This window comes from Larus michahellis, chromosome 12, assembly GCF_964199755.1.
Source record: "Larus michahellis chromosome 12, bLarMic1.1, whole genome shotgun sequence".
Lineage (NCBI taxonomy): Eukaryota > Metazoa > Chordata > Aves > Charadriiformes > Laridae > Larus > Larus michahellis.
In genome coordinates this window covers 6,322,520-6,339,935 of record NC_133907.1, presented here as the reverse complement: position 1 = coordinate 6,339,935, position 17,416 = coordinate 6,322,520, and the positions used below count along the sequence as shown (strand labels likewise).

The following is a 17,416-nucleotide window of genomic DNA, read 5'->3' as shown; positions in this document are numbered from 1 at the left end:
CCTGCAGAGGCCAAGGCAAACACCAGGAGACACTTCTTCCAAGTCAGGGGCAGAGGCCCTGCTCCATGTGTATGCCCCCCTGCGCTCTGTCTGTCTGCGTGCCTTTTCTCGTCACCCCGTCTCCCCAGGGTGGGAGCTCCTCCAGACTCTTGCTGGCGTGGGCTGCCCATGGTAGGGCCCTTTGTGCAATCACACCCTGCCAAATGAGGGGCCTTTGCCTGCTCAGGAAGGGTTTTTCAGTTTATAGTCGTGTCCGCAGCATCCAGAGTAGCACCAGGTGCTCAGAGCCTCCGTTCCTAAGGCCAACTCTTTGCTGCGTGCAGGAGGCAATGGCTCCTGGCAGCGGCTGTGTGGGAGCTGGCGGGGGGCTGTGCTGAGCAGGTCGAGGTGCTATGGTGCTGCCACTCTGGTGCAGGGTGTTGGCATTAGGTGCTGGTCCATGTAAACTGCTCTCTATACCCTGTCACCCCGTTTCTGTTCATCTCTGGCAGTTGCTGCCCCTGTTAGATGAGCGTATGGTCCACTACAACCCACAACCAGCTGGCTCCCGTGATGGGAGAAGCGGAGCAGACTGATCCACTGGGGGGACTTCATCAAAAGGCTCACTGGGGAGCAGCCGTGTGACTCCGCTGGCTCCTAAACTGGGCTCCAGTGTGATGGATGCCGTGGGCCCCCTGTGCTGCTGTGCATCAGCCCAGCCACAGGCTGCGGCTGAATGAGGTGGCTCTGGGTCGCAGGTACCCAGTGAGCACCCAGGTCCCAGCTGAGCTGTCACCTGAGAAGCAGCAGCAGATGGATGTGGAAAGCCTTTAAATTCAGCACATGATCAATACTAAACTGATCTTCTGGAGTCTCTTATAAAATTACCCCAGCCTCATGCATCTAATTGTAAAAAAATCACTCAGCACGCTAGGGAGGTGTGAGAAACGCCGCAGACCCCATTTAGGATCCACAGAGCCAGAGTAAGTGACTTTACAATTGTTTCTTGCAGTAAATAATTCATCCACTTTACATTTGGTTTTAGTGCTACCCCCATGCCCCTGTCTCAGTTCCTTTCTACCAGTTTCCCTCCCTTGTCCTGAAATTCCCACGCTGGGTAGTTTCTGTCATTGTGATTCCCTGCCACGCACACACGTGGGCTTGTACACACACACACACAGACACAAATCTGTCCCAGTCCAACTTTTATTGATCGCTGTACCAGGGAGAGCCGTGCTGGGGTAGAGGAGATGCTGTTTGATGGCTCAGTCCGGTCCCTGGCCTGGCTTTGCCTCCTTGGTCTCTGCCTCAGTGCTGCTTTCGCATGGTGCCAACAGACGGAACTGTTGGGAATGCATTAACGATGCTAATAGTATTTCTATACTAATTAGTAATGCCATTTGAACAAACTCTCTCTTTATGATGCAAATTATCAGCCAGCCAGGTGCGGAGTGGGGGCTGCAGCTGGCACACAGAGAATGGCCGTGAAGAAAGCTGTCCTGGTGTGGGACCGGGCTGTGGCAGGAACTCCTCACCGGGCGCCCATCCCGAAGGCCGGGGCTTCCCTGCGCAGTCAGAGCCACGAGGGACAAGGCAGCAGCTGGATGGGACCCGGTATGTGGGGCATGTCACACCTGGGCTAGGGTGCCTGGTGGGCTCTGTCAGGATCACACACGCTTGCCGGTGTGGACTCTGGTGGCTTGCTGAACTGGACGGCTTGTGTGTCAATGCAGGTTGCTACAGCTTCTAAAAACAGGATGATGGGAGTCCCTGCCATGGGATGAAGCGCGTCTGGCCCCGTCAGCTCAAGCAAGGCTGTTCTGTGCATCTCTGGAGGCCCCTGGCAGCACACTAGCTCCTGGGGCATCCTGCTTCTGGATAGTTTTGTGGAAAAGACTGAGGGCTAGAGTGCCTCTAGCACAAGCTGCTTTACCAGTTTCTCACCCCTGCAGCTCCTTGCGCTGGAATCTGTCTGCCAACGGGCTGCCCCTCCATGAGGTGTGAGTCCAAGGCCCCAGTGCTGTGGACATGCAGAGCATGACGCTCCCAGCAGCTCCGGGTAGGCACCTGCACACCATGGGCAGTGTCCCCAGGAGGGACCTCTAAGCTGAGTAAAAGGAGTCCAGTTCTGGGCCCCCCACTTCAAGAAGGACAGGGAACTACTGGAGAGAGTCCAGCGGAGGCTACAAAGATGATCAAGGGAATGGAGCACCCCTCTGATGATGAAAGGCTGAGTGACCTGGCTCTGTTTAGCCTGGAGAAGAGAAGACTGGGGGATCTTATCGATGTTTATAAATGTCTAAAGGGCAGATGTCAGGAGGATGGGGCCAGACTCTTTTCAGTGGTGCCCAGCAACAAGCCAAGGGGCAACGGGCACAAGCTGGAACACAGGAAATGCCATCGCAACATGAGGAAAAGATTCTTTACTTTGAGGGTGACAGATCACTGGCACAGGCTGCCCCAGAGAGGGTGTGGACTCTCCATCTCTGGAGACATTCAAAACTCACCTGGACGTGTTCCTGTACAACCTCCTCTGGGTGACCCTGCTCTGGCAGGGGGTTGGACTAGATGATCTCCAGAGGTCCCTTCCAACCCCTGCCATTCTCTGTGTGTGTGTGTGTGTGTGTGTGAGAATGTGTGTGTGTGTGTGTGAGAATGTGTGTGTGAGTCTCCACATGACCGTGGCCTGAGGTTGCCTGTTAGGGCAAACTTGAGCATAGGAAGTTCCACCTAAACATGAGGAGGAACTTCTTTACCCGGAGGGTGGCAGAGCCCTGGCACAGGCTGCCCAGAGAGGTGGTGGAGTCTCCAACTCCGGAGACATTCCAAACCCGCCTGGACGCGTTCCTGTGTAACCTGCTCTAGGTGACCCTGCTCTGGCAGGGGGTTGGACTGGATGATCTCCAGAGGTCCCTTCCGACCCTATGATTCTACGATCATCAAAGCCCAGTCCCTAGCCTGGGATCCCATCAGGGTGGGGAGGGTAGGGAGGTGTGTGCACAGCCCTGCTGGCCCCCTCACCACTCCGCTGGCTGCCAGTGAGTGAAGGGGGATGGAGGAGCACAGGGCAGGCACCCGGCATCTCTGCTGTCTGTGGGGCCAGGCCCTGGAGCCGAGCACTCTGCGTACCCCTGCCAATGGCAGCTGGTGGCACTTGGCACCGCTGGAGCCATCCTCAGGGCTCTGAATTTGCTCTCCATCCAAGCCGTGTGCCTGAGCTGGGCCCCACACGCTCCCCATGGGTTTAGGCAAGTGGTGCCCATGGGGCTGGCTGCCAACGGTCCCCCTGTGCCACCAAACAGCAGCCCTTGGGTCTGGGGCTGTCGCGGCCGTGTCAGGCTGAGCTGACAGGCCGGGTGTGAAAGCAAGATGAATGGGCTGAAGTTGGTGAAAATGATTCTAATTTATAATCTGCTGCTTTGCGGAGCTCCTCAATTAATTCTCTCTAGATACATAAGTAGGCCACATGTTTGCTTTGCTTCAAATGTAATAAACATTACACTCTGTCCCCTGCTTTTGGTGCTGGTTCCTGTCAGAGCATTCCTCCCCATGGCTAATTCCTCACACCTGTCTCCCGGGCTCCTGGGACCTGGGCTGAGCATGGGGCGGAAACGCCAGGCTCCAGGAAACCTGTGGCACGGAGAGATAAATGGCTGATCAAAGGGCTAGTGCGCAGTGCCTCTGAATATTTAGTCGCCGGCAAGGCAGCCCAGCCCACTCGGGAAGGGGCTTTGTTCCTGACGAGCTGTTTGCCCGGCTCCGCTCCGCGGGGCGAGCAGCTGGGGCGGGACGGGGTGCTGTGATCCGCGTGCTCTCAGGCCACGGGGAACTGGCAAAAGGTGGGGTGTAGCACCAGTGGGGAGGCATCTGCCATGGAGCCAGGCCAGGAGCTGCAGCACCCCTGCCCAGATCTCCTGGAAAAGCCAGAAAGACGTGGGGAAGGTCCCAGCAGGTGGAGGGGAGCCTGCTTGGGACATTCATGGCCCTGAAGTGTCAAGATGCCCAAAGAAAGGCCTGACTGCCCCTCCAGCCAAGGACAGTACCTCCCAGGAGTTTGGGCACTGCTGGCCCAGGTAGTGCTAGTACCTTTGTCAGGTGGAAATAGAGGTGACGGGCAGTTCCTTCTTCCTTCAAAGGCCTCCTCTGCACGTAAAAACAGAACCGATTTTGCATTGCCTTGCTGATCCCTCTCACCTCCTTCCTCACCTGCAGGGGATGGAGGTTGGTTCCAGATTTGCTGATAACAAGGGTGCGGAGAGGTTTGCATGAGAAAAAGCCGTGTGCTGGACCTTGGGCTTCAGTTTTTGTTTTGATTGTTTTGTCACTGATGACAATCTTCACTCTCTCTGCCTTGTTCTCTACCTCCTTCCCCAGGACAGTCATTGTGGCCTCTTCACCTGCCTGACAAGTCAAGCCCATCTCACAGGCACTGAGCGTGAAAATGGGTTGAAAAGCCCAGGTTTTGTCTTTGCCATCACAACTATCCCCCATCTAAACCGCAAGGCTGCCAGGACTGAGGCAGCAAGTTCTGGCGTTGGAAGCGTGCGTACCTTTTGCTGAACTAGTGACCCTCCTGTTTGTCCTGCCGCCTGTGGCTTCCATGGCCCCCAGGCATCGGGAGACCTTCCCCAGGCCTTCCTCTCCTTTCCACACCCAGGAAACACCCTCCATCCTTGCTTCTTTGCCCCAGCCTGCTCCGCACCCTGGCCTTGCTCTGGTGCTGTGTTGGTTCAGCAGGTGAAGATACGTAGAGCTGCTCTGCTCATTGAGATGCCTTTGGTGGAGGGTGAATTAATTGGAATCGGTATGTGCTGGGTGGCGGTGCCCACTTCCATCTGTTTTGATGGATTATTGATGGCTGTGCAGAAAAGTGGGGGCAGCTTACTTGGCACTGTGTTTTCACCACCTCCTGAGGAAAGAGAACTTTAAAAATCAGTTTAGAGTGTAGTTTAATAGTGGATTTCAGCACTCCTGCCACTAACAGCCAGGCCTTTCTCTTCTCTCTCACCTGGCTTTCCCCCTTGCACCCACAGCTTCTCTGCTGGCATCTCAGTGCAAGCAAAGCACTTGCCTGGCCTTGGGCTCCCGTCCTGCCCTGACTGGTCCAGAGCCAGCCACACTTGCTGGTGGCCCAGAGCCAGCCGCTCCATGTCCTGCAGTCCGCCTTAGGGCAGGGACAAATTCCTTGAGCCCTGGTAGGGAAGAGGTGCTGGCTTCTCCCTCTGCACCACAGCACCCAGTTCTGCGCTTGCCGTAGGCGTGAGGAGCCCGGCTCCGCATCTGCAAAGTGTCTGACGGCACCGAGGGCACGCACCTCCCGCCGACCCTCACGCCGTGGGGGTGAGCATTCACTGTGCGCTCCCTGGGGAGCTTCTAGCAGGAGGAGCTGTGTTGGGGGCTCTCAAGCACAGAGATGCCAGCCTGGCCTCGGGGCACGTGGCACCCCCTTTTCCTGGAGCCCCAGACACCAGCACTCGTGTGCCCCATGCAGGCCTGCCAGGGAGAGGAGCCAAGCAGCAGCTGTTATCAGGCTCACACAGACCTTCCCATCTGGCTGCTCTTCTGAGGAGTGATCCATGCTCCCCGCAGGTGCCCGGCAGCCTTCTCTGGGAGGTGCAGCCGTGGTGGGAGGTGCAGCTGCTCTCTCTGCAGAGTCTCGGCGAGAAACAGTCTCAGCCCGTCCCCTCCCAAGCCAGGTTGGTACAACCCCGGCAGTGCCTGCAGCCCCTTTTCTCCTCTCAGATATGCAGCTGGGAGCTGATACGGAGCCCTGGGATTTGAATCGGCTCAGGCAGCTTGAACTCTGCTGCAAGAGGCTGGAAACACAAAGCTCAGCCTGTGCCTGGGTGCGGAGCATTGGGGATGGAGAGCTGGTGGGCTGCAACAAGAGGATGCACAAGGCCCTTGAGACTCTAAAACCACCACTTCTCCCAGCTGCTGCGAGGCGCAGTCCTCTGAGTCCTCCCCTCTGCCCTGCGGAGGTCTGCCAGGGCACCGAACACCTGGGATCAGGGATGGTCAGTGTCCGCAGTGCTGCTCTCCGTCTGTCCTCCTCACGGACGTTTGCAATGTGCGGCTGGAGCAGGTGAAGGTGAAGGGAGAGCTGCCCCTCTGCCTGGACGGAGCTCAGACTGAAGACCTTCCCTGTGGTGTTGTCAAGCTCTGTGACTGCAGAGACTCAGCCAGGACATTGTCATCTCTCCTGTGTCTCCTGAAGCTTCTGGGAAGGGCTGGTGCCCCCCACCCCGTTGTCAGACCCTCTTGCTTTTGCGCAGCCTGGCCTGAGGCAGCGGTGTGGGGCTTGTGCTGTGGAGATTGAGGTGGGCTGCAGCTGTGCCACTGCCTGCAGATGCTTCTGCATGGCACAGGGCAAAGCAGCAGTACCCTCGGGTGCCTGTCCCTGGCATATGGGGAGAGGTGCTGGCTCCTGGGGACCTGTGCCAGGGTGTGTTTCCAGGCCTGAGATGGGAGTGTTTCTCCCCGATCGATGCAGTTTGTTTCAGAGGTGATGGAGCACTCACTGCAGGAGCAGACCGAAGCTGGTGGGCACAGGCGCAGCCAGGCTGGTGGAGCAAGACATTTTAAATGCTTTTCATTTGAGCTCTCTGCAGCCCGTGCCTTGCCAGGAGTTGCTCTCTGTTTTCAGTTGGCATTGTAATTGCGTTAGATCCCAGTAAACAAGAACTTTTCCAAGTATGTTGCAAGAACCAGGGCAGTTCCGCGCATGTGGGTCATGTCCCTGGGGACAGGGCTGCTGGGTGCTGCTGGCCCAGTGACACAGCTGCTCCGCACCTTGGCTTTGGGCGTCCCCAACACCTTCTCAGGGGAGCCTGAGCCGGGGATCTGGCTGCGGAGAGGGAGAGGGCAGTCCCTTGGCCACCACCCTGGGGAGCAGGACTCTGCTCTCAGCCTGGGCTGGACACTCCTAGCACAGCTCTGCTCCCTCTGCGGGTCTTTCCTGCTCTTTTCTCACCCCATCTACATCCCAGAGAGAGGACAAAGGACCGTGACAGGTTAGAAAAGGTAACAGAGCTGAGAACCCAGGACCACCAAGCCCCACCAGCCTTCTCAGCCTCAGGTTCCCTCAGCTTTCTTGGTATTGCCCTCATGCTCAGAGAGCTGCCAGTGTCAGACCCTGCTTGCACCCAGCTTCCCCATCCTGCCCTGGCTCCTCTCCTAAATATATTCTTACATTTTATGACTCTCAGAGGTTTTTAAATTTAATGGGTTCTTTTTTTTCTTTCTTCCTTCTTATCACCTGAGCTGGATCCTCTCTGAGCTGCTGCCAGCTCCAGGGATTACAAGTGAATAATTTAGGCCTGATGGTGCGTTTGAAGTTTAAGAGAAGGAAGTGGCACGTGTAGCCTGCTCCTCATCCTGCTCCAGGGCCACGGTGCAGGCTGCTGCTGTTTCTCCAAAGGCAATTTCAAGGATTCCCTAAGGAGCCACAGGCCGAACATTGCACAGCTCTACTCGGGCATGGTCTTCCAGATCCTGGCAGCCTGGAGGCCGAGGCTCCCAGGGTACCACAGGAGCAATGGGCTCGTTTTCCCCAGCTGCCCTCCCAGGCTGCTGCTCTGCAAGGAGGCAGCTCCCCAGCACCAGCCCTGGGGGATGGCTGGGTGCACCGTGGGCTGGACCACAGCACCGGGCCTGGGAGAGGGACTCAAGGCTTTGCTTGCCAGCCCAGGGCCAGGAGGGCTTAAATGCCAAGCCCACGTGTGTGTCTTGGCAGCTCTGAAGCACAGTGAAGAAGACCATGGGCAAACAGGAGCTGCTGGAGAGCTGACTTATGGGCTAGCTGCTGCTGGGCGAAAGGAGGTGCCTCGAGGGTCACCAGCCTGCTGTCTCCAGATACTGGTGGGGGAAGGAGGGACTTGCAGCGTGCTGAGCAGTGGCAGTGCAGAGCTTTTGGCTGGCTTGCTCATCTTTGCTGAGCACAGAGCACGCAGCTGCTTGGGTCTGCCAGGGAGCACCGAACTCCACAGGGTCCAGCAGCAGACGAGACTTCCCTCCCCATATCCCATCAGTGGTCTGTGCTTGCACAGTGTCAAGTGTTGGTAGTTCTCAGGACAGGGGGCACAGAAAGATACTCTGGGAAATAATTTTTAACCCCCTGCAATTCACTGTTCAGAAAGGTACACCACTTTGGTGGCAGCCCTGATGGAGGCAATCTTTTCCTCATACGCACAATTCTCTTTGCAAGGTGGCTCTGATAAAATTTAAGTATGAACTTTACTTGTTTCCAGGAGCTCTTGGAAGAACTAAAAACGTATCACAGGGTCCAGCATTAAATCCTTCCCTGCTGGGATGCAGCAGAGAACGGAAACTGTCAGGCAGTTTGAGATCCACTTAACAGCAATTAGTGCAGATGAAAGAAGCACTAACGCGAAAGCCCCAGTCTCTGTGCCTTGGGTGGGAGGAGGAAAGGAATGTGTAAGAGAAAATGTAAACATGAAAAAATGTGGCTGTGTCTCCCACAAAACAATGAATCATTTTAACATTTCCAATCCTTTTCATGCAAGCAGAAACAGTCGATCAATATGTGACAGAATTAAAGACCTGCAGTAAAACCTTGGAGCTGAGGATCTGTGAGAATTGTGAATACAGAGTAATCTGCGGAATTCTGCATACAGCATAAAAGAAAGGCAAATGTATGTACAAAAGCCGGACGGTGCAACCGCAGAAGTCTGCTGGGCAAGAGGACTCCTCTGCCCACCCAGAGGAGCACCCGTTGGAGGGGAGAAGCCATCACTGGCAACGGATATGGAGCACCTACAGAAAGTAGGAGTATTTCCCAGAAAATTCCAGGTTACAACAAATGTGGCCCTAAACTGCATCCTTGTAAAAGCCAGCATCATGTGATTCAGAATGTGCGTTCACAAAAGCTGCAGCTGTAGCCATGGCTCTGGAGGACTTTCGGCCAGTAAGGGCATCTCATAGACTTTATCCTGTGAAGTGGTGAAAACAGACAAGAGATGCTATTCTATGATTCCATGCCACAGCTGACTTCAAGACAATGACAATTTCAAGGTAGGTTAATAGGATGATATCCCTGGGAAAAGGAAAGGCAGGAGTACAACAGCTAAACAGGTGAATACTTAGTTATGTCCACAAAGGGTGTGATGGACTATGGTTGAATCTATTCTAAAAGAGTCTATACTGGGCCATTTGAAAAGTTGTAGGGAAGGCACAATTGCACAGTTTGGAAATACTATAATTTTTAGGAAGTCAGGATCATTCTCTGGATCATGGTAATTGAGTGAGCAGAGGAGCTCGACGTGATGCACTTACAACGTGTCTTTTGGGAGGTTCAGATTCCTGCAGTTGCACTTTGGAAAAGCTGTAGAAGCTTATCATATATGCAGAGAAGGCTGCTACTGGCAGCAGCAGAACAATAGATGGCACAAGGAAAGCATAACTTTGAAGAGAACTCAGTACAACAGGGGCTGCCAGGGGGATGAAGGAAGCCGGGATCTGTGCACTGGATGTGCACAGATATTGTCTGTTAAAAGCAGTGGATCTAATAGTGGTGGCGGCTGAGCAGGATTTGTGTTAGAGGGGACTGGGCTTGATGAAAGATAAGCAGAGCTGGGTCTGATGCTGCGCCTTCCAGGTGTAGGCACTGGATAGGGCTTCCTTTCTCTTCGGTGTAGGAGGGCTTTGCTGGTCCCTCCCAACCACAGTATGGTGGTCTTCCCAGTGCGTAGCCCATATCCTTCAGAGGGCTGGGCTCGGCACTAGCGGACCCCAGAAGTGGTCAGATCTCTCCACCTTTCTGGGATGGGAGTCCAAAGACCATCCTAATACCAGAAGTAAACATCCGTTTTTTGAAGCTTACATCCTCTTCACAGCTTTTTGCAGCCAGATTGTGGCTTTCGCTGCATCACAGTTTTCCTACCATTGTTATGGGAAGATTGCGATTGCTTTGAGCCCTGTTTCTGCCTGCTCTTGGCTGGTGTCAGGGCCACAGAAGAGTGTGTGTGAGTGTGTGAAAGAGTGACTCTGTGTGTGTGCATGTGTGTTTACTAGGGAGAGAATGACGAAAGGAGGCTGTATCATGCTCCTCCTGCCCTGTCCTAAGCTTTCCATCTATCTGGGACCCTTGGATGCAGCCCAGACCTGATAGCCCGAACCTCTGCCTTTCCTCTGTTTTCTTTGCTCTGGTTTGTTATGTTGCATATCTGGAGCACAGCCTCAGTCGTCCACTCTCTTGGAATGCCCAGGTGGTGAACCGCGCATCTAGCTGTAGGTCTTGGGAGCAAACAACTTGGAATGAGCTCCTGTGGCACTGACAGAAGGGCATTGTGTGAACACATCCCACAGCAGGGTGTCATCCTCCCTAGCTCACCTCGCAGTCACGCTGGCTGCCTGCCCGCTAGCAGAGCAAACACTTGCCATTGGGCTTTCTTGAGGACCCAGTCTGGGACTGGACCATCAAGGCAAATGCTGAACGTCTGCTACAAATAACTGTCCCAACCATTAATTTTTATAGGCTGAGTGGCAGGATTTCATGCTGGGCACAACCAGCAGAGGAGATGAAAGCTCGAAGCCAAATAGACATCACAGAGCCAGTACAAATGCTATTTATTAAAGAAATGCCTGGATTGCAGAGGAAGCAGAAAGGTGCGTCTTGAAAGGAACCTTTAATGCCTGTGAGTGAAAAGCAACAAGGGCTGGGAAGCAAGAGGAGCTGCCAGAGGCAACAGCTAATGGACCTGGTCCTGGGGTGAGCTGGCAGCAGGGAGCACGTGGCTGGGAGCCAAAGGGTAAGTTGCGCTGCTTCTCCTGTAGCCATAAAAGCAAGAGCGGAGCGAAGGGGCTGCCCGAGCTGAGCTGAGGGGCAAGAAAGTGCTGCTGGGGAAGGGGATATCCCCAGGCTCCCCCGGGGAATTGCTGTTCTTTGCTGTGGTCCGTGCAGAGAAACTGATAACTGTGCCCCCCTGTCAGCAGGGTACGTTGCAGTTCTGCTCCCTTCGGCAGTGGAGCGGGACTCCAGCTCCCACCTCATGGTCCAGACGCAGGGCATCAGCCACTGAGCTCACCTGAGAAGACTCCTCATCCATCCCTTCCCAGTGTGTAGGCACAGCCACTCCAGGCTGTGGGAGGGCTCCAAGCCCTCCTTCTCCCACCACCGCAGAGGCCTGCCCCATGCAAGGACAAGTTTCCCCCTTCAAACAGCAAACCGATCCCTTTCTTCCAGCGGTACATGCCCCGGCCAGGCTTAGGATACTCATGGGGGTGAGCATTGCACAGACCACTCTTGCCTTCCACACCACCTCCCTGCCCTCAGACCTTGCGTTTTCCCCTGCGAGCCGCCCGATGGCACAGCAGCCTGTCCTGTCATGCCAGCTGCTCATGCGCATGCCTGTCCCCAGCCCCGGAGCCGCTCTGAGCAGCAAAATCTGCTGCATTAGGTCGATTTCAAGAGCCCCTCCAGGTCAGTTAGCAATTACCTGCACTAGATACGCGCTTGGAAAGGAGCTTCTGATCTCTTCAATGCACTCGTTTTCCTCTTTCAATTTCAAATTCGCCTCACTGGAAATAGGCACTTCAGCCTCTTTTACAGACCATGGTAAATTAGGATTTTGTCCAGTTCTGTTGGTTTTGCTGATACAGATGTTTTTCCCTACAGAGGCAATGCCATGGCCAATCTGAGGTGTGTCCAGACCCCCTCCGTTCAAACTCTCCCAGCTGAGCCTGCAGGTGATGTCATGGTACGCAGAGTATTTCTGCACAGACCACTGGCCCTGGCGTGTGCTGAGGAGCCTCTCCCAGGATGGGCACCCTGGTGCCAGCACTCTTGTTAGCAATTCAGACTGGTGGCCCGTGTCATTGAGACATGGCCAGTGAGCAAAGGCATTCCCTCCCTTGAAGAGTCAGCTTCCGTGCAAGTTTCCCATCTGCATGCTCCCGTCTTTTCCTGGAAGGAAAAGGACTGGAAAGAAGGCCAGCCAGTGTCTTTGCATCTGTCCTTACCCTTGTGTTGAAACTTGACTGCCAACAACTTGTCACAAAGATGTTTTCTACAGCGACATACTTCATGCTGGGCTCTTCCAGCATAGCACTGGTCACACTGTGGGAACGCTCCGGCTGGTTCGTTCTGCTGCTCAGCTGAGGAAGACGCGTTCTCCTGCTAGTGTCCAAGGACAGGCTCCCAAGGGAAGGGAGTTGCACCGCAATCATGCAGCTGGTGCATCTGCGGCAGTCTCTGGGGCCGCCGCAGAGCCTTCCCCTAGCCCTCCCCTCCATGGGCTCAGCCAGGAGCGGCCAGGGCCAGCCATCTGCGTGCAGGACACTGGGGAAGGGGTCTGGCAGTTCACTGCTGTCCTCTCCATGGGACTCCTGGGGGCTGATGTGGTCACAAAACACCCTGTCCCCAACCAGTGGTTCAGCGCTCAGAGGCAGAAGCAATTTTACATAAAGTTCAATTAAATATTTGCTTTATAATTGCGCAACAAATTATTCATAAAGGCTTTGGAATCTAATCACAAGGCTGACACCATGGAGTCTGCAAATGACACAGTACTTGGGGAGAATAAAGATGGGGGGGAGCTGCCAGACTCTGGTGACAGACAGTGCCTACATGTATGGGACAGTGGGAATGCGCCCAGGAAAAGACTGGAAGTGGCACCAAAGAGCCTCAGCAAGGCAGGGCCATTTGGCTAGCAGGAGTAAGTGGGGTGGCATGTGAGAAATGGCTCTGGGCAATAGATTGGGGGGGGTTGGCCCACGTGTGCCCAGCAAACGGGGCAGTGCTGGGCTGTGGTCCTCCCAACCGTGTTCTGTCCGCTCCAGCTTCGTGTGGGCAGGCTCTGTCGTGTCTTAAGGAGTGGCCCCAACGCCACAGGACCTGTGTGAGCACAGAATTGCTGCCTTCAGCTCTTGCCCCCATCTCCAGCAGGAATCACAGGGGGTGCAGAGCCTCTCCCTAGCCATGGGGTATGAAGAAAGTCATGTGGTGCGACCAGCCTGCAGGGTCCATCCTTCTAGACCTGTGCCAGGGCAGTGTCCAGGAAAAGGCAGGTGGCAACCCGGACATGTTGCAACCCACATTGCAGCCCCCAGGGGACAGCCAGGAGGAGGCAAGGACTTGCTGCTTGCAAGAGGTGGCTGCTAAGCACAGCAGGAGCAAATGTGACCACCCAGGGACCCTCGTTAGGGAGCTTGGCAGGGGGACTTGTTTCCATGCAACCTTCATGGCATCTTGAGCTGCAGCTCTGGGAGCAAAGCCCTCTCTGCCAGTCCTAACACCCAGTATTCAGCTCCTTTCGGGGTGAACTTGGAGGGCAGCAGACTGATCCCGCACCCCTTGAAAAGCATGACCGGTGGGACTGAGCTCTGTGAACCTCTGTTCTGCTGAGATGAGCTCAGAGAATGAAATCAGGTCTGCTTGGGCAGACACCACTGCAGCCAGGTGCTGCTTTGCCTAGCAAGCACCCATCCATCCCAGATTCTGTCCCCTGCTGTCATCCTGGGCAGTGGCCTGCAGACAGCCCCTGTCCCACCAGGGGGAAGCCCTGCAGGGCACCCAGCGCTGGGTAGGCTCTGACTGACAGGGGAGCTGGATCCTGGACAGAGAGCTGGACTGGAGATGGATTGCCTGCCAGCCAAATGTGGACATTAGACAGGGAGTTAGATTAATGGGAGCTGGCTCTGCCAAGAGAGAGGTGAGTCACAGAGCTTGTCCTGTGCTGAATCTGTTTCTCCAATAGGGAAGAAGTAGGAGGATTTAGCAAGATTAATTTCTCATAGAGTTGTGAGAATAGCCAGGATTCATGGGCTTCTCGGCAACAAATTTCCAAGTAAGGAGACAGGACTTTGACTTGCGCCACGTGGCACAGCACAGATCTGTACTGGTAACGCTGGAATTCCCTGCCACTGGTCACAGGTAAGATCGACCATGCTTCTGTGCTCACACATGAACCCTGCAAAGCACAGGCTGCACAGAAGTGTCAAGAAAGCAGTGGCTCAAAAGCGCCTCTTCCCCGAATTTTCCTGAAGTCGTTGTCTGCAGCTGCTGTATCCCAAACAGTGCTGGACCCCGCACAGAACACGTGAGTAAGTGGTAAGAAGGAACTCTTCTTGGCACCTGGGAGGGGTTGGTGACACGGCACCTGGGAGAGCTTGCCAGGTCTCTGCCACCTTTGCTTGAAGGAGGAGCGGGGAGCAGGACTGGACAAGAGCCAGAGCATCTTTCCTGGTGTTGATCAACGCTTCCCTCTGGCTAGCAGCTTCTGACACAGCAGGAATGACAAACCTGGCCAGAGCTGCTAGGGAGAAGGGAGGGAGAGCAGGTGGGTCATGGCCACTTTTGGGCAGGAGGTGATGGGGGGGGTCCCCCGTGTCTGTCCCTTCCATCACCAAACTCACCAGGGAGGAGGATGAGGCCAGGAAGAGGAAATCTTGGTAAGCAGCTTTTATGCTGTGTTTACAGAAACTGTGGAGAGAGAACCTCAGTGCTAGTGAACCAGGAAGATTTTCTTGGAGAAGGCAGGTTTCCATCCCATGTTGGGAGTCCTCTTTCTTTCTGATATTTCTTTAGTTGTTCATGTCACGGCTCTTCAGTCTGAGCAGTTTTACAAATGTGTTGTGGAGATGAAAGCACCAGGGAAAGCTGCTCAGGATCAAGTTGGAAAAGCTTTTAACTTTCAACTCCTTACAGACAAAGGCACACAAAGGAGGTGGGGGGGGAGTGCAAAGACTGGGAAAAGGAAAAGGAAGGAGCAAAAAGAGATAAGGAGAATAGATGAGTGAAAGAGACAGAGCAGAGAAGACAAATCACAACAAGAAAAGGAACAAGTCACTAGCGGAAAGAAAGGGAGAGATAGGGAGAGAACAAAGCAAAGGGGCCTGGAGCTCAGTGAGATGGGGAAAGTATATTAGAATACGGGAAGAGTGCTGCAGGTGGAGGAGAGCTAAGAAATACAAAAGAGCTATCTGAATGCTGGGATAAAGCAATGATGGGAATAAGAGGAAAGGAGAAGCCAGATGAGGACTAAATTCCCATGGAGATAAAGGGGATGGCAGCAAAGTCAAAGGATAACGCATCCATCCTTCTGCCGCTGAGAATACAAGACATGACGTGAAAGCGACAGGTGGACTTTTGAGAGAGGTTGCGGGACGGAGCTGTGCGGGCTGTTGTTCAGGGTTCACGCGTGTGGGGAGCCACGTTCACAAAGGGAGTGATCGCGTCACGGCTGGTCCTTGTTCCCCTGCTTTGCATCCTCCATCATCCCTTCCCCACGGGGCCCGGGGCGGCTCCTGGCCTGTGCTGCTGCGTGACCTGGGCATACTCTGAAGAGCTGCTGATTTCAGGGCTCACAGAAGGACTGTCACAAGGGGCCTTGTTACCGTGCTCCTTTGGGAGCTGGGCTGGGGCAGGCCTGGCTGGACTTACCAGCACCCTGCAGGGCAGCAGCAAGAGGGCATAGAATCATAGAATGGTTTGGGTGGGAAGGAACCTTTAAAGGTCATCTAGTCCAACCCCCCTGCAATGAGCAGGGATATCTTCAACTCGATCAGGCATGGAGCAGCTGTGACACAGGGGAAGTGGTGACGGCAGGAGGAACAAACTTTCCCTGGCTCCGAAAACAGAATGGAAACAGAATGAAAAAGGGCACCACAACTACAGACAAGAGGTGGAACCATCTCCACCCAGTATCACACCAGCTTATTGGATGCTTTCTGCCAGGTGGGCTCAGCTCCATCTGCACTGCCGCTGCACTGTGAGAGGCAGCTCGTGGGAAAGGATCCGGGTGTTCCCAGCGCCTGTGTCAATGTTGGCACAAGAGCCTAGCAGCTGTCCTAGGGCTAGATTGGCATTGAGCAAGGTCTCTGTTTGCAGACAGTGTTAGCGGTGGAGCAGCTGTGCTCCAGGCTTTGCTCCGTTCCCTACAAGAGCATCAGGCACAAGTGGGACCTACTTTGGCAGCAGTGCTTGCAGCTGGGAGGCTTCTCGCTCTCACACTAGGATTGAGGACATTTCTAGATGCTTCCACATCTGACGGGGCTGGTATGGAGCATTTCCTAGATCTTTTTCAGAGCCCCATTGGCCTTTGAAGGTGGGAGTCATGCAGTAGTATGAGGATGGGAAACCTTGTGCCAGCCAGTGCCAAGGTGGGGAGTCCAGCTGCCTGAGCCTGCTGCTGGATCTGAGCCCTGCTTGCCTCTTGGTCCTGGAAAGGAGGAGTCACGCCTCCTGGATTCGTGCTGTGGCTATAAACCACTCTCTTTTGCTTTTGATTCACCTCTCCCTGACCTGCAGGCCACCTGCAGACCCAGGTGCTTTGTGGACAACCTGCCGCTGGGTTACCACTGTTTCTTGGCCCATACTGGCCAAGCAGAGGATTTTTTTGCCTTGTGCAAGGCACTGCACGCATGGAGCAACAGGGCATTCCCTCCTCCAGTGTTCCCTCGTGTTCCTTCCAGGGCCAAACTCCAAAGCTCAACACCAGAGATGTTGGTGGTGGAAGCAGGGGAGCATTTTCTCCCGGTAAGATCTGAGACCCTGGACAGTGGAGACCGGAAAATGTCCCACTGCAGGCCATTTGCCTGAGTTGTGGCTAAACCCTGACTTGCATGACCAGACTTATCTGTCCCAAAAATGATATTGCAGCCTCACTAGCCTTGAGCTTCTTCCCTGCTTCCACCTTCCACCCATCCTGGTGATGTCCAGAGTGGTCTGTACAGTTGGCACTCTGCTGTGGATCCTGCCGGTATGTGACTGTCTACTGCAGGTGACAACCGTTCCTGCCCCTGCATCCCCAGAGTGCTGCTGAACCTGGGTGGTGCCCACCATGGTCTAAGCAGGGCTTTGGAGGAGGCACCTGAGACCTGAAGTGGGTGCTGAGGATGCCAGCTGCCATGGCCACCCAGGAGGAGGGTCTGCTAGCCCCAGCCCCTGCAGTGCCCAGACCCTGCCTGTCATGCCCCAGAGCACCTGCCAACCTGGCACTGGGCCATCGGGATCTGGCCCCATTCAAGGGCTGGGGAAGGGTGTGCTGGGGTCTCCCTGACCTGCTGGATGCCCTGGCACCCCGGCCCAGCGCTGCGCTCCCATGCACAGAGTTTGTGCGTTCTCAGCCCCGCTGGGCCTGAGCCGGGGGAGGCAGGTTCTGCCCCCCGCCCCCAGCACGGCGGCTCATCCCTGACCCCGGGGTGGCCCTGGCCGCTCCCGACGGTCCCTGGGCAGGGACGGTACCGGGGTCAGCGGAGGCGACGCGGGCGCCCGTGGCGGGGGGCACGGCAGGGCGGGTGAGAGGGGCAGGGCCACTGAGGCACGGAGCGGGCCGGTCCCCGCGGCGGGGTCCCCAGGGCCGGTCCCCGCGGGCGGTCTCTAGGGGAGGTTCCCCGGGGCCGGTCCCGGGCGGGGGGGAACCCGGCGCTGCATTCTCAGAGTCTCCAGCAGAGGCTGGGCTGGGCTGGGCTGGGCAGG

At 55.4% G+C, this 17,416-nt stretch overlaps 1 long non-coding RNA gene across 1 annotated transcript; it reads left to right on the top strand.

Annotated features, from left to right (window-relative positions):
* The first annotated feature begins 363 nt into the window (after positions 1-363).
* Positions 364-3,493, top strand: LOC141750491 (uncharacterized). The gene is made up of 3 exons (XR_012589679.1): positions 364-1,593; positions 1,713-2,492; positions 2,561-3,493. It is a non-coding gene; the product is annotated as an uncharacterized LOC141750491 (long non-coding RNA).
* Positions 3,494-17,416: the final 13,923 nt, after the last annotated feature.